We start from the raw sequence: 15,386 nt of genomic DNA on the forward strand, positions 1-15,386 counted from the left end.
ACCCTTGTTTAATGCCAACAGGGTTCTCTCAGCTTGATCAACGGCATTAGGTTCATCATACAACAACCCCAAGGCCTGAAAAAATGCATCCACATTAGTCAGAATAGGATTTTCAGGTGTCAGAGAAAAAGCCCAATCTTGGGGATCGCTGCACAGCAAGGAGATGACAATTTTAACCTGCTGCACAGAGCTCCCCGATGAGTTAGGCCTCAAAGCAAGAAATAATTTACAATTAATCTTAAAATTCAGAAATTTAGACCGATCCCCAGAAAACACATCAGGAGTAGGAATCTTGGGATCAGCAGCATGTGACTGAATAAGGTAGGTGGAAATTCCCTGTACTTCAGCAGCAAGCTGCTCCACACGATCAGACAGTTGCTTAATCTCCATTAGGAAAAAAAAATCCTCCTACGGCCCCAGAAAAAAAAGCGGAAAAAATAAATAAAAAAAAAAAAATTCTGACACTTTTTTTTTTCTTTCTCTAACAATTCTTTCCTGCTTTTGAGTACCCTAGAATCTGCGGTATGGCTGGTGATTCTGTTATGAATGGGAAACCGAGGAGGAAAAACAAGACAACAAGCTAAGTCTCAGAAAACCAGAGAAGTTGGTAACTATGCAGATTGCAGATCCCTGATCTTAACCGTACAACTAGCAGCAGTCGTGGAGCGTTCCTACGTTGGTCCTAGACGCCTCATCACAACCGGAGAACTACATAAGCCTAAAGCAGGAAAAGAGGAAAACTAACTGCCCCTGAGCAGACCCCAAAGGAAAGACAGCCCCCCACATGTATTGACGGTGAAACAAGTTGAAAATACAAACAAAGGCAGGAAAATAGGCTGAGCAAACGATGGGGCCCGGCTAACTAAAAAGGACAGAAAAGGAAAGACACTGTCTGCAATCTGCCAAAAACAACCTACAAAAATATTGTCCAACACTTCTGATAGCAAAATTAACCCTGAAGTCACTAGACTTCTAAACCTATATCAGCACTCTGAAATATTCTGAGACAGAGCAAAAAAGAGGCCAATCTAATAAGGGACAAAAAGCAGATTGGCAAATACTGATTAATAGGAGTGGAATTTCAGCATAGCCCCAGCAGGGCAGGCTGATTACACAACAAACTGAATTGACCAACAAGCGCAAGTGTGAACATTAGTAAAAAACAAACTTAACTTGAGAAGACTGGAAGAGAGCTGAAGTTCAGGACCTGAGAAGCAGACTGAATCACCAGCACCCGGATAGGGCGTCGGCTGTCTTATATCTAATCTGATACTCCAGAGATCCAATCGTTATCTTCCTCATCAGGTGGCAGATCACTACCACTTAAACCAACCGCACTACCTCCTGTCACCATCAGAGGGAGAACGGAAAGGGAACTCTCAACTGGTGGAGCAGAAAATGAGTTCATGACACTACATGTTAAATGTGAGAATGATATGTCCCCTCTCCGGAAATTTCTTATGGATTTTATTTTTTCTCTATGACACAGGGCAATAAAACCAGACTATATTTTCCTTCTTCAGTGTTGTGATTAAATTTAGAGTAGCAAGTAACAAACTTTACATTTTTTGATTTATTATAATAAGGTACAGTGCTTACAGAATTTAAAAATGATGAAATAACAAAAAGATATATATAAAAGGCTCAAATAATGTAAAACAACCAGGGATAAATAAAGAAGAGGACTGACCATGAGTTTTTCTGAATTAAATATTTTTCAGCCTTTCAGACACATCCTTCACCCCTCCTACTGGTTTGTTGTGAGGAGGCTGGCTAAGTAGGAGTCAAGGACATAATTCTAATTTCCACTTTCCTAATGGAACCTCCTAGTGAAACCATAGGATCTCCATATTTTCAAGCAAACTTTAATTATCCTAGACACACCAGACATGACTATGATATAGTCACAATTCCGACTCATATATACCGTATATATCTGTGGTTTCCCAATGCCAAAAACCTTGGAGCTTGAACCCACAGAAACAATTATGTCCCTCAATAACAGATATATCTGTGGATAATATGAGAACAAAACCAGACTTCATAATGATTTTTGAAAAAGAAGGCATTATCCCCTTGAGAAAGCATGCAATAAAGAAGCGAAACGTACGTTGGGGTCCTCTGGATTCAGTTCAGTGCTGCTCTCCCCTCCTTTGTATACTGGTAAGCGCAGTTTACATATTTATTCTCTGAGACTTTTATGTGACTTGCACTGTTAGTACCTACCTCATTTAATAAGCACTTCCATTACTTTCTTTAACCAATATACTCCTGTTTCTGCTACTTTTATTATTAAATCTGTGGATAGTGTTGATATCAGATTATTATAGGTATGAAATGAAAATATTGTATTTCCATTATCACAAGGAGTCCCAGTCAATCTAGACATATACTATCTACCATAGGGGCTGTTATCATCTCCCACATATTTTAGTATTCCTTTCCTTGCGAGAAAAATACATAATGTTTGTTCTTCCAGCCACATTTGCCCCTTTGCTAATTTAATTATTTATTCACAGGAGATGTTGCCAGTTGTCCAGTGATATTGGATTTATTTATCTAACCCATAACTCGTCTATAACAAGTTCCGTTTAATATTAGTATTTAATATTAACTCTATATCTGTGCTAGCGGTGATGTGGGGTTTTTCTTGGTATGGAGCTGGAGGACTGTGCTATGACCAATCAGCTAGTTCCCTGGCCACTCACAGTATAAGGTATGGACATGGTTATATGATCCATTATCTCTGCATTCTTAGTTACTGTGTTACAGAAGACCAGCTGTTAAGTGACTGATTTGGTTAAGCTTTGCATTTTGGTGAGGTTCTTAGTTCGGTGAGGTTCACCAATCTCATTGCAGAAAAAAATGAGGTGAAAAACACTTTCTATATGCAGATTGAAATTCTATGGCTTTTCTCTGTTTATACCACTGGACAAAAAAACATAGAAGTATCTAAAAAATAGTGCACACTACAAAAACTAAAATGAATCTATGCCAATAAAAAGCTATATGTTTGCTTCTCCTTCACTGTATTCACCCTGCTGCCTCTCCTTCACAGCAGTAGACAGCATCACTCATATTTTGGGGGAAAGACAGTACAACTGCATCAAGGCTTTGTGAGCCAATAAGGACATTTATCACATATTCTCAGTGTAGAGCTCAGTTTTTTTGTCTGACCCGCAGATTCTGAATAAAGCAGCTGGTTGCATGCATGAGCTGTGCTTAGAACCCCTAATCTTATAATGTGTTGGTCCCATCAGGGGAAACCCTAGACATTCCCTAATTTATTGCTTTACCCTGTGCACAGGTAATAAATATACTTCAGGACAGTAATCAGATTTTTGGGTGATTGAGGCATTTTCAGAACATTTGGAGATAGTTTGACAACAAGGAAAGTGTAGCTACAGCCTTCAGGAAAGTAAAGAAATGCATTTACCTAAGGTTAAGTTCAAACAGAGTATTTTTGAGACAACAAATCTGGTGTGATTTTCAAATTAAATTCATTTTTATTTTAGGAATTCATGTGTTTTTTTTACATGGCATGTTATGAAGAGGTTTATGAAGTGTTGTTAACCCACACGTTTTTGCAGCGACTTGGCAGAATTAAATTTGGGTCACTTGTGACTTCTTTGTTTCCATGGTGAGGTTTTGAAAACCTGGTCCAAAAAGAAAATTACAAAAATCTTGCTGTCTGAACCATGGAGATATGCTGATCAATCTGCAGAACATAGACTTCAAATCCAATTTCATGAAATTCGGGTTTTTGATGCCAAATAATTCCAACACTTAGGATTTGATTAGTGAGAATCATAAGAAAAAAAATCTTCTTGGCATCCTTTCCCACTCTGCTGAAGCATTTGAGAGTGAACTAGCAATGTTTTGTATGGCTGCGTGGACTTCTGCTGCAGCTAGGGAATCACATGAGAAACTGGGTCTGAGCAGAAAAAGTAAATTAATGTGCATGCAAAATGTAATTGCATATGAACACATGACCTTCTACATTATTTTGATCAAAATTATGTTAACTAAATACCCTTATTATTACTATTATTACTACCTTCATGCAATTTTTGCAATTATATTTTTTTACTTTTTTATTCCAGGATATTTGTTTTGTGTTTTGCTTTTGGTTTTCTCTAGGGAATCACATGGTCTACCTCAGTCTATAGGATGGATTCTCATACCTTGTACAGTGGTGGTCAGTACCTGGATTATCACAGATCAGCACGCTCCAGTGGAGCACAGACAGGCACAGGTCTAGCCATTTTTACAGCAGAATTGGATTCCATCTACAGATCTCTGGCTAAATGGATTATACAGATCATACTAAAATTAAATGCATGTCGCTCTCCCCTTACAAAAACTAGGAGTGGTATATACATATTTTCTGAGTAATTAGAAGCTTTTATTATTTTGATTCATGCCAAATTGAATTTTTGGCTAATTTCAATTCAAATTTCAATTGATCATCTCTAATAAACAGCAAAGTGAATTTCCCTTTGAAATCAATTGGAATACTTTTCAAAGAGTATTTAGCATTTTTATGACGATTTCTACTTCAAACTTTTTGTCAGAAAACTCTGTGTGAACTTACTCTAAATGCGTTTTATAGACATAAAAAAGAAAAGCAAACATTGTTTTGCAGGGGGCCTTGTGTGCATGGTGCAGGTAACAGTGCGTGAAGATTTAGAATCTGACTATTTTGTCAGGTTATATTGCCAAACATTAGGCTTGGATTGCATGATGGTGGCATTGGACTCTGGGATACTGGTTTTCAATTTCATCAAGGGAAACATTTTAATGCATTTTACATGGATTTACTCCCACAATTAAAAGAAACTGATATTAAAGGGTTGTCCACTACTAGGACAACCCCTTCTTAAACCAAATGTTATGCCCTTATAAAATAATGAAGCATATGCTCATCTCCCGTGCCGGCGTCGTTCCCTCGGTGTCGGTACTTCCTCTCCCAGGGCTGTGATGTGGTTGTTGTGACACATAACTCCAGCGCCAAATCAGCGCTAATGTCACTGTCGCCGCCATCGGACAAACTGAACATGAAGTCCAGGCTACAGCTGATTCCCAACTTCCTCTTCATGTTCAGATTCTCATAAGGCAGAGACAGTGGCGCCAGCGCTGACTGGGTGCCTGCGTCTCGTTACACAACACCACATCAGAGCTTCAGGGAGAGCGAATGCCGACACCACGGGAACGGCGCTGACATGGGAGGTAAGTATATGCTTTATTATTTTATCAGGGCTGAACATTTGGTTTAAGAAGGGGTTGTCCTAGTAGTGGACAACTCCTTTGAGTAACGGTGAGAAATTGATAATAAGCTATGCATGAAATTATAAGTTGTATGTTTCACATAAGAAGATTAGATTTTGAGCCCCAGAGACTGATCTGAGTCACTGTATAACACTGTGGAATATGTAAACACTATGGAACAATGGAATGGAAATAAGGGATTGTACAGACCTATCTCTTGGATCACTGCAAAAATTTTTCTTTATCTACATTTTTAAACATATCAATATATTAATATATTAATAGGCAGTATCTGGTGTAATCAATTTTACATAACCAACACAAGATGTTCTAGAACTATCATACATATTGTTCATCAGCTTACTAAATGACAAGGCAAAATTAGATATAAAAACGTATGCCCTATATGTCATTAGAAAAATACATTTCCTTATCGTGCAGCATACAATAATATTTGTTGACATCTTTGGTGTGCTATATGGTACAAATAGTAACATAGTAACATAGTTTTGAAGGCTGAAGGAAGACCTTATGTCCATCTAGTTCAGCCTATTTTTAGTGCAGCTGTTCTGCATTGTTGATCCTGGGGAAGGCAAAAAATCCACAGAGTAGAAGCCAATTTTCTCCATAGGGAAAAAAATTCCTTCCCCTAAGCTGGGTCAACCATCTACCTATAATATTCTGTTATTTGTAACCTTCTATACTGTTACTCACAAGAAAAGCATCCTTTCCTTTCTTAAATTCATTCAGTGAGTTGGCCATCACCACTTCCTCAGGAAGAGAATTCCAGAGCCTCACTGCTCTTACCGTGAAGAACCCTCTTCTATGCTGGTGCAGAAATTGTCTTTCCTCCAAACGAAGAGAATGCCCCCTTGTTCTTGTCACAGTCCTTGATACAAACAGGTCATTGGAGAGATCTCTGTATTGCCCTCTGATATACTTGTACATATATATTAAGTCTCCCCTAAGTCTTCTCTTTTCTAGAGTAAATAGACCTAATTTTGATAACCTTTCTGGGTATTGTAGTGAACCAACTCCATTTATCATTTTAGTAGCCCGCCTTTGAACCCTTTCAAGTTCAGTAATGTCTTTCTTGAGCACCGGCGTCCAAAATTGCACACAATACTCCAAGTGAGGTCTGACGAGTGATTTGTACAGAGGGAGAATTATGTTTTCATCTCGTGTCCCCAGACCTCTTCTAATGCATCCCATGACCCTATTTGCTTTGGTGGCAGCTGCCTGACAATGGGCACTCTAATTTAGCTTCTAATTGACTAAGATGCCTAAGTCTTTTTCCATGTCTGATTTCCCCAGCAGTTTCCCATTTAGTAAGTAATTATAGCATCTGTTTCTCCTTCTCATGTGCATAACCTTACACTTATCTGTGTTAAACCTCATTTGCCATTTTTCAGCCCAATTCTCCAATTTACTCAAATCTGTCTGTAGTTGCAAACTGTCCTCCTTTGTGTTAACTACCTTACATAGTTTTGTATCATCTGCAAATACTGATATTTTACTGTGTAAGCCCATCCACTAGATCATGAATAAATATATTAAATAGTAGGGGGCCCAATACAGAACCCTGTGGTACCCCACTAGTAACCCTGGCCCAATCTGAATATGCACCATTAATAACCACTCTTTGTTTTCTATCACTATGCCAGCTACCTACCCATCTACACACATTTTCCCCTAGCTCAAGCTTTCTCATCTTACTTACCAATCTTTTATGTGGGACAGTGTCAAATGCTTTAGAGAAGTCGAGATAAATGACATCCAATGATTCTCCTTGGTCCATTTGAGAGCTTACATCCTCATAGAAGCTGATCAGGTTAGTTTGACAGGAGCGATCCTTCATAAATCCATGTTGATATGGAGTTAAACATTTATTAACATTGAGATATTCCATAATGGTATCCCTTAGAAACACTTCAAAAATTTTACCCACAACAGATGTTAAGCTTACCGGCCTATAGTTTCCAGGTTCCCTTTTACACCCCTTTTTGAATATTGGTACCACATTTGCTTGCCGTCAATCAAAAGGAACAGACCCTGCTTCTATAGAGTCTTTAAATATAAGGAATAGAGGCCTGTCTATCACATTACTTAACTCCCTTAATACCTGAGGGTGAATGCCATCAGGGCCTGGTGATTTTCAATTTTAATCTTACTAAGGTGGTTCTGCACTTCTTCCTGGGTTAGGCAGGTAATACTTAATGGGGAGTTTACATTATCACTCTGCATTTCCCCTGGCAAATCCTTTTCCTGTGTGAACACTGTTGAGAAAAAAGAATTTAAAACATTTGCTTTTCCCACATCACTCTCTATGATTTCACCCTCATTATTCTTTAAAGGGCCGACACCATCAATTTTAATCTTTTTACTGTTTATATAATTAAAGAATAGTTTGGGGTTTGTTTTACTTTCCTTAGCAATGAGTCTCTTAGTTTCCACTTTCGCTAAATGTATTTGTTTTTTTACACATTTTATTTTTTTCTCTATAACTTTTTAATGCTTCTTCATTGCCTTCTTGTTTTAGCTTCCTAAATGCCTTGTTCTTGTTATTTATTGCCCTTTTTACATCCTTATTTAGTCACATTGGTGTTCTCCTGTTCCTAGCCCTTTTATTTCTGTACGGTATGGCTAGCTCGCAGTGGGTGTGTAAAACTGATTTAAATATTTCCCTTTTATTTTCTGTGCTCCTATTTTTGAGGACATTGTCCCAATCAATTCGGCGAAGGTCCTCTCTAAGCTGATCAAACTTTGCTTTTCTGAAATTCAGCGTTTTCTTAACCCCCTTCCAGGGCACCATACTGAAGGACAAGTGGAATTGTATGCAATCAAAATTAATGTGATTGCTGATAACTTCCAGCAGTGAAGACATCAGTAGCCCTAGATCAGCGCCGTCAGAGACTAATGTCACAGCATGGAGGTTACTTTGGTCTTTAACCCCTTCCTGACATCTGACGTACTATCCTGTCCATGGGACCCGGGCCTCTATGCACATGGACGGGATAGTATATCATAGCGATCAGCGGCTCTCACGGGGGAGCGCCGCTGATCGTGGTCGGGTGTCAGCTGATTATCACAGCTGACACCCGGCACTATGTGTCAGGGGCGGTCACAGACCGCCCCGGCATGTTAACCCCTGGCACACTGTGATCAAACACGATTGCAGTATACCGGGGGTTTAGGGAAGCATCAGCAGGGAGGGGGCTCCCTCCGTGCTTCCCTGAGACCCCTGCAGCGGCGCGATGTGCAGCGCTGCTGCGGGGGCCTCCTTCCCTGCCGGTCCCTGGATCCAATATGGTGGCGTGGACCTTCGGGGGCCTGCAGGGAGCCGGCTTCCTCACTGCCTGCAGAGCGCAGGCATGAGGAAGCCTACAGCAGTGCCTGTGTCAAATCGCTGATCTGTCACAGCGATCTGTGATGTGTCAGATCGGCGATCTCACACATGACAGTGATGTCCCCCTGGGACAGTGTAATAAAGTAAAAAAAAAGTGTAAAAATAATTTATAAAAAAATCGCTAAATAAATAAAAAAAAAATATTCCCTAATAAATTCATTTTTTTTAAATTAAAAAAAAATAAAAAATAAAAGTACACATATTTAGTATCGCCGTGACCGTAACGACCCGCCCTGTAAAACTGTCCCATTAGTAAACCCCTTTAGAGAACCCCTTAAAAAATAAAAATCAAAGCAAAAAATAATGCTTTATTATCATACCGCTGAACAACCGAACAAAAAGTGCAATAGTGCAATAACGCGCGATCAAAAAGATGGATATAAATAACCATGGTACCACTGAAAATGTCATCTTGTCCCGCAAAAAACGAGCCAAACACAGTGTCATCAGTGAAAAAATAAAAAAGTTATAGCTCGCAGAATAAAGCGATGCAAAAATAATTATTTTTTATTTAAAATTGTTTTCATTGCATAAAACCGCCAAAACATAAAAAAAGACATAAATGAGCTATCGTTGTAGTCGTACTGATCCGAAGAATAAAACCGCGTTATCAACTTTACCACAAGCGGAATGGTGTAAATGCACCCCCCAAAAGAAATTCTTGAAATGCTGTTTTTTGTTCATTCTACATCCCAAAAATCGGAATAAAACGCGATCAAGAAATGTCACGTTCCCAAAAATGGTACAAATAAAAATGTCAACTCGTCCCTCAAAAAATAAGACCTCACATGATTCGGTGAGTCAAAATATGGAAAAATTATAGCTCTCAAAATGTGGTGATGCAAAAACTATTTTTACAATAAAAAGCATCTTTTAGTGTATGACAGCTGCCAAACATAAAAACCCGCCATAAATATTGAATCAAATCTCCCCCATTATCACCCCCTTAGTTAGGGAAAAATAATAAAATTAAAAAAAATGTATTTATTTCCATTTTCCCATTAGGGTTAGGATTAGGGCTAGGGTTAGGGCTAGGGTTAGGGCTGAGATTAAGGTTAAGGGTGTGTTGGGGTTAGGGTTGGAGTTAGAATTGGGGGTTTCCACTGTTTGGGCACATCAGGTGCTCTCCAAATGCAACATGGCGTCTGATCTCAATTCCAGCCAATTCTGTGTTGAAAAAGTCAAATGGTGCTCCTTCCCTTCCAAGCTCTGCCATGCACCCAAACAGTGTTTTACCCCCACATATGGGGTATCAGCCTACTCAGGACAAATTGCAAAACAACTTTTGGGGTCCAATTTCTCCTGTTACCCTTAGGAAAATAAAAAATTGGGGGCAAAAATATTTTTGTGGAAAAAAATATGATTTTTTTATTTTCACGCCCGGGCGTTATAAACTTCTGTGAAGCACTTGGGGGTTCAAACTGCTCAACACACATCTAGATAAGTTCTGTTGGGGGTCTAGTTTACAAAATGGGGTCACTTGTTGGGAGTTTCAACAGTTTAGGCACATTAGAGGCTCTCCAAACGTGACATGACACCCGCAGACCGTTCCATCAAAGTCTGCATTCCAAAACATCACTACTTCCCTTCCGAGCCCCGACGTGTCCCCATACAGTAGTTTTCTCCCACATATGGGGTATCAGCATACTCAGGACAAATTGGACAACAACTTTTGGGGTCCAATTTCTCCTGTTACCCTTGGGAAAGTAAAAAAATTGGGGACTAAAAGATCATGTTTGTGGAAAAAATATGATTTCTTTATTTTCACGCCCGGGCGTTATAAACTTCTGTGAAGCCCTTGGGGGTTCAAAGTGCTCACCACACATCTAGATAAGTTCCTTAGGGGTCTAGTTTCCAAAATGGGGTCACTTGTGGGGGGTTTCCACTGTTTTGGTGCATCAGGGGCTCTCCAAAGGCAACATGACACCCATAGACCATTCCATCAAAGTCTGCATTCCAAAACCTCACTACTTCCCTTCCAAGCCCCGACGTGTGCCCATACAGTAGTTTTCTCCCACATATGGGGTATCAGCGTACTCAGGACAAATTGGACAACAACTTTTGGGGTCCAATTTCTCCTGTTACCCTTGGGAAAATAAAAATTGGGGACTAAAAGATCATGTTTGTGGAAAAAATATGATTTTTTTATTTTCAAGCCCAGGCATTATAAACTTCTCTGAAGCACTGGGGGTGGTTCAAAGTGCTCACCACACATCTAGATAAGTTCCTTAGGGGGTCTAGTTTCCAAAATGGGGTCACTTGTGGGGGGTTTCCACTGTTAGGTACATCAGGGGCTATCCAAAGGCAACATGACACGCGCAGACCATTCCATCAAAGTCTGCATTCCAAAGCATCACTACTTCCCTTCCGAGCCCCGACGTGTGTCCATACAGTAGTTTTCTCCCACATATGGGGTATCAGCATACTCAGGACAAATTGGACAACAACTTTTGGGGTCCAATTTCTCCTGTTACCCTTGGGAAAAAAAAAAAATTGGGGACTAAAAGATCATGTTTGTGGAAAAAATATGATTTTTTTATTTTCACGCCCGGGCATTATAAACTTCTGTGAAGCCCTTGGGGGTTAAAAGTGCTCACCACACATCTAGATAAGTTCCTTGGAGGGGGGTCTAGTTTCCAAAATGGTGTCATTTTGGGGGTGTTTCCACTGTTTAGGCACATCAGGGGCTTTCCAAACACGGCATGGCATCCAATCCCAATTCCAGCCAAAAAAGTCAAATGGCACTGCTTCCCTTCCAAGCTCTGCCATGCACCCAAATAGTGGTTTACCCCCACATATGGGGTATCAGCATACTCAGGAGAAATTGCACAATAACTTTTAGGGTCCTGTTACCTGTGGGAAAATAAAAATTGGGGGTGAAAAGATCATTTTTGTGGAAAAAATGTGATTTTTTAATTTTACGGCTAAGTTATAAACTTCTGTGAAGCCCTGGGAGGTTCAAAGTTCTCTCCACACATCTAGATAAGTTCCTTGGGCGGTCTAGTTTCCAAAATTTTGTCATTTGTGGGGGTTTCCACTGTTTTGGCACATCAGGGGCTTTCTAAACGCGACATGGTGTCCGATCTCAATTCCAGCCAAAAAATCAAATGGCGCTGCTTCCCTTCCGAGCTCTGCTATGCGCCCAAATAGTCATTTACACCCACATATGGGGTATCAGCATACTCAGGACAAATTGTGCAATTACTTTTAGGGTCCTGCTACCCTTGGGAAAATAAAAATTGGGGGTGAAGAGATCATTTTTGTGGAAAAAATGATTTTTTAATTGTACGGCTGTACGTTATAAACTTCTGTGAAGCCCTTGTGGGTTCAAAGTTCTCAACACATATCTAGATAAGTTCCTTGGGGGGTCTAGTTTCTAAAATGGGGTCACTTGTGGGGGGTTTTCATTGTTTAGGCACATCAGGGGCTCTCCAAACATGACATGGCGTCCGATCTGAATTCCAGCCAATTTTGCATTGAAAAAGTCAAACGGCGCTCCTTCCCTTCAGAGCTCTGCCATACGCCGAAACAGTGGTTCCTCCCACATATTAGGTATCAACGTACTGAGGACAAATTGCACAATAACTTTTCCAGTCCAATTTCTCCTGTTAACCTTGGTAAAATAAAAAAAATTGGACCTGAAGTAATTTTTTTGTGAAAAAAAGTTAAATGTTCATTTTTTTTAAACATTCAAAAAATTCCTGTGAAGCACCTGAAGGGTTAATAAACTTCTTGAATGTGGTTTTGAGCACCTGGAGGGGTGCAGTTTTTAGAATTCTGTCACTTTTGGGTATTTTCTATCATATAGACCCCTCAAAGTGACTTCAATTGTGATGTAGCCCCTAAAAATAAAATGGTGCTGCAAAAATGAGAAATCGCTGGTCAACTTTTAACCCTTATAACTTCCTAACAAAAAAAAATTTGGTTCCAAAATTGTGCTGATGTAAAGTAAACATATGTGAAATGTTACTTATTAAGTTTTTTGTGTGCCATATCTCTGTGATTTAAGGGCATAAAAAGAAATTGCAAAATTTTCAAAATTTTCGCCAAATTTCCTTTTTTTCACAAATAAACGCAAGTTATATCAATGAAATTTTACCACTATCATGAAGTACAATATGTCTTGAGAAAATATTGTCAGAATCAGTGGGATCCATGGAAGCATTTCAGAGTTATTACCTCATAAAGGGACAGTGGTCAGAATTGTAAAAATTGGCCCGGTCATGAAGGTGCAAACCACCCTTGGGGGTAAAGGGGTTAACTCGGGCCTAAAAAATTTAAGATAATTAAGGGTGGTTTCACATTAGCGCTTTTTAAGCGCACGCACGGCCGAGGGTAGCTCCGCCCCCGAGCCGGCTCTCTGCCCGGCGTGCCTGCCCCTTGCTTGTAGCGCCGCCTCCTAGCGCACAGCGGCGCCTGCGATCGGCGCACCCTATCTTTAGCATAGGGTGCGCAGATCGTGCGCAGGCCGTGCGCTAGTTGCGCTTTGACCTGCGCTGCGCACTTTTGACGGTGCGCCGTGCGCGCCAAAATCAAACTTTTCGGATTTTGGCGCGCACGGCGCACCTTCAAAAGTGCGCAGCGCAGGTCAAAGCGCAACTAGCGCACGGCCTGCGCTAGGAGGCGGCGCTACAAGCAAGGGGCGGGCACGCCGGGCAGAGAGCCGGCTCGGGGGCGGAGCTACCCCCGGCCGTGCATGCGCTTAAAAAGCGCTAATGTGAAACCACCCTAAACCAATATGTTCCCGGAAACACTGAAGAGTGTCAGGTTGTTTGAGATTCTGGTCATTTCTTAGCCATTCCTGAAATTTTATTCTGCCTTATGTTTGAAAGTAGTGAAAAATCAGAATATGCAAAAAAATTGTTTCACTTAAAGGGAATCTGTCAGTAGGATGGATCATCCTAAGCCTTCTATATGGGCATGTAGGTTATAGGAAGCTAAAAAAAATGATACCTTGACACCTTGGATCTGATGTCTTTAGCCCCGTCACACATAGCGATCTCGCTAGCGAAATCGCTGCTGAGTCACAAGTTTTGTGACGCAACAGCGATCTCACCAGCGAGATCGCTGTGTGTGACACTTCTCAGCGACCGGCCCCCCTGCCAGGTATCGCTGATCATCCTGGAATGGCCAGGACATTTTTTTGATCGCTAGTCTCCCGCTGGCCAGCACGCATCGCTGCGTGTGACAGGCGGGAGACCAGCGATCAGCAAGCTGCCGCTGGTAACTAAGGTAAACATGAGGTTTCTAAGCACAGCGCTTAGAATCCCAATGTGTGCCTTAGTTACCAGCGCGCTGGTGCAGGGAGCTGGTAACCAAGGTACACATCGGGTTTCTAAGTGCTGCGCGCAGCTTAGAAACCCGATGTGTGCCTTGGTTACCAGCTCCCTGCACCAGCGCGCTGGTAACTAAGGTACACAGTGGGTAACTAAGCGACGTGCGTCGCTTGTTACCCATGTGTCGCTAGTGCTGATCGCTGGTGAAGCTGCCTGTTTGGCAGCTCACCAACGATCATGTAGCAACACACCAGCGATCCTGACAAGGTAATATCATTGTCGGGATCGCTGGTGTGTCGCTATGTGTGACGGGGCCCTTACTCCAGAGAAATCTACATTTTTCTTATAAGTAAATTACCTCTTCCAGACTATGAGAGGATGCTGCCTGGAAGATCAACCCAACACCACAGCTTGCTTTAACCCCTTAAACCCCAGGCTATTTTCCATTTTTGCATTTTCATTTTTTACTCCCCTTCTTCTTCCCAGAGCCATAACTTTTTTTTTCTGTCAAAATGGCCATGTGAGGGCTTGTTTTTTATGGGACAAGTTGTACTTTTGAACTACATGATTGGTTTTAACATATAGTGTACTGGAAAAAAAATTCCAAGTGCGGTGAAATTGCAAAAAAGTACAATTTCACACCTGTTTTTTTTACCATGTTCACTAAATGCAAAAACTTACCTGCCATTTTGATTCTTCAGATCATTACAAGCTACATAGACACCAAACATGTCTATGTTCTTTTTTGTTTAAATGGTGAAAATAAAATACATTTTTGAAAAAAAATAAAGAAAAAAAAGGGTGCCATTTTCCAAAACCCATAGAATGTCCATTTTTCATGATTTGGGGCTGGGTGAAGGCTTATTTTTTGAAGTTTTTATTGATACCATTTTGGTGTACATACGATCTTTTGATCATCCATTATTGCATTTTATTGCAATGTAGCCGCAACCAAAAAAAGGTCATGCTGGCATTTTGAATTTTTTTCTCACTACTCTGTTTACTGATCAGGTTAAGTTTTTTTTTTTGATAGATTGGGTGATTCTGAACGCGACGATACCAAATATGTGTATGTTTGAATTTTTTTTTAATTGTTTTATTTTGAATGGGTTGAAAGGTGGGTGATTTGAACTTTTATATATTTTAAAGTTTTTAAATATTTTTTAAAACTTTTTTTTGCATGCTTCAAGAGTCTCCATGGGAAACTAGAAGCTGCAGTTGTCTGATCGGCTCTGCTACATACAAGCGATGATCAGATCGCCTTTATGTAGCAGAAATGCTCATTTGCTATGAGCGCTGACCACCGGGCGGCTCTCATAGCAATTGGGCTATAACAACCATAGAAGTTTGCTGGAGTCCTCTGGTTGTCATGCCAACCCATCGGTGACCCGTGATCACGTGATGGGGTCACTGATGGGTGGGATTTCTGGCGCGCT

At 40.6% G+C, this 15,386-nt stretch overlaps 1 protein-coding gene across 4 annotated transcripts in view; it reads right to left on the reverse strand.

Moving 5' to 3' along the window:
* The window catches only part of GALNT9 (polypeptide N-acetylgalactosaminyltransferase 9), a 715,214-nt gene that overhangs the window by 15,002 nt on the left and 684,826 nt on the right, over positions 1 to 15,386 (reverse strand). The window lies entirely within an intron of this gene.

Source organism: Dendrobates tinctorius, unplaced genomic scaffold (assembly GCF_039654945.1).
Source record: "Dendrobates tinctorius isolate UK_male_01 unplaced genomic scaffold, ASM3965494v1 ptg000265l, whole genome shotgun sequence".
NCBI lineage: Eukaryota > Metazoa > Chordata > Amphibia > Anura > Dendrobatidae > Dendrobates > Dendrobates tinctorius.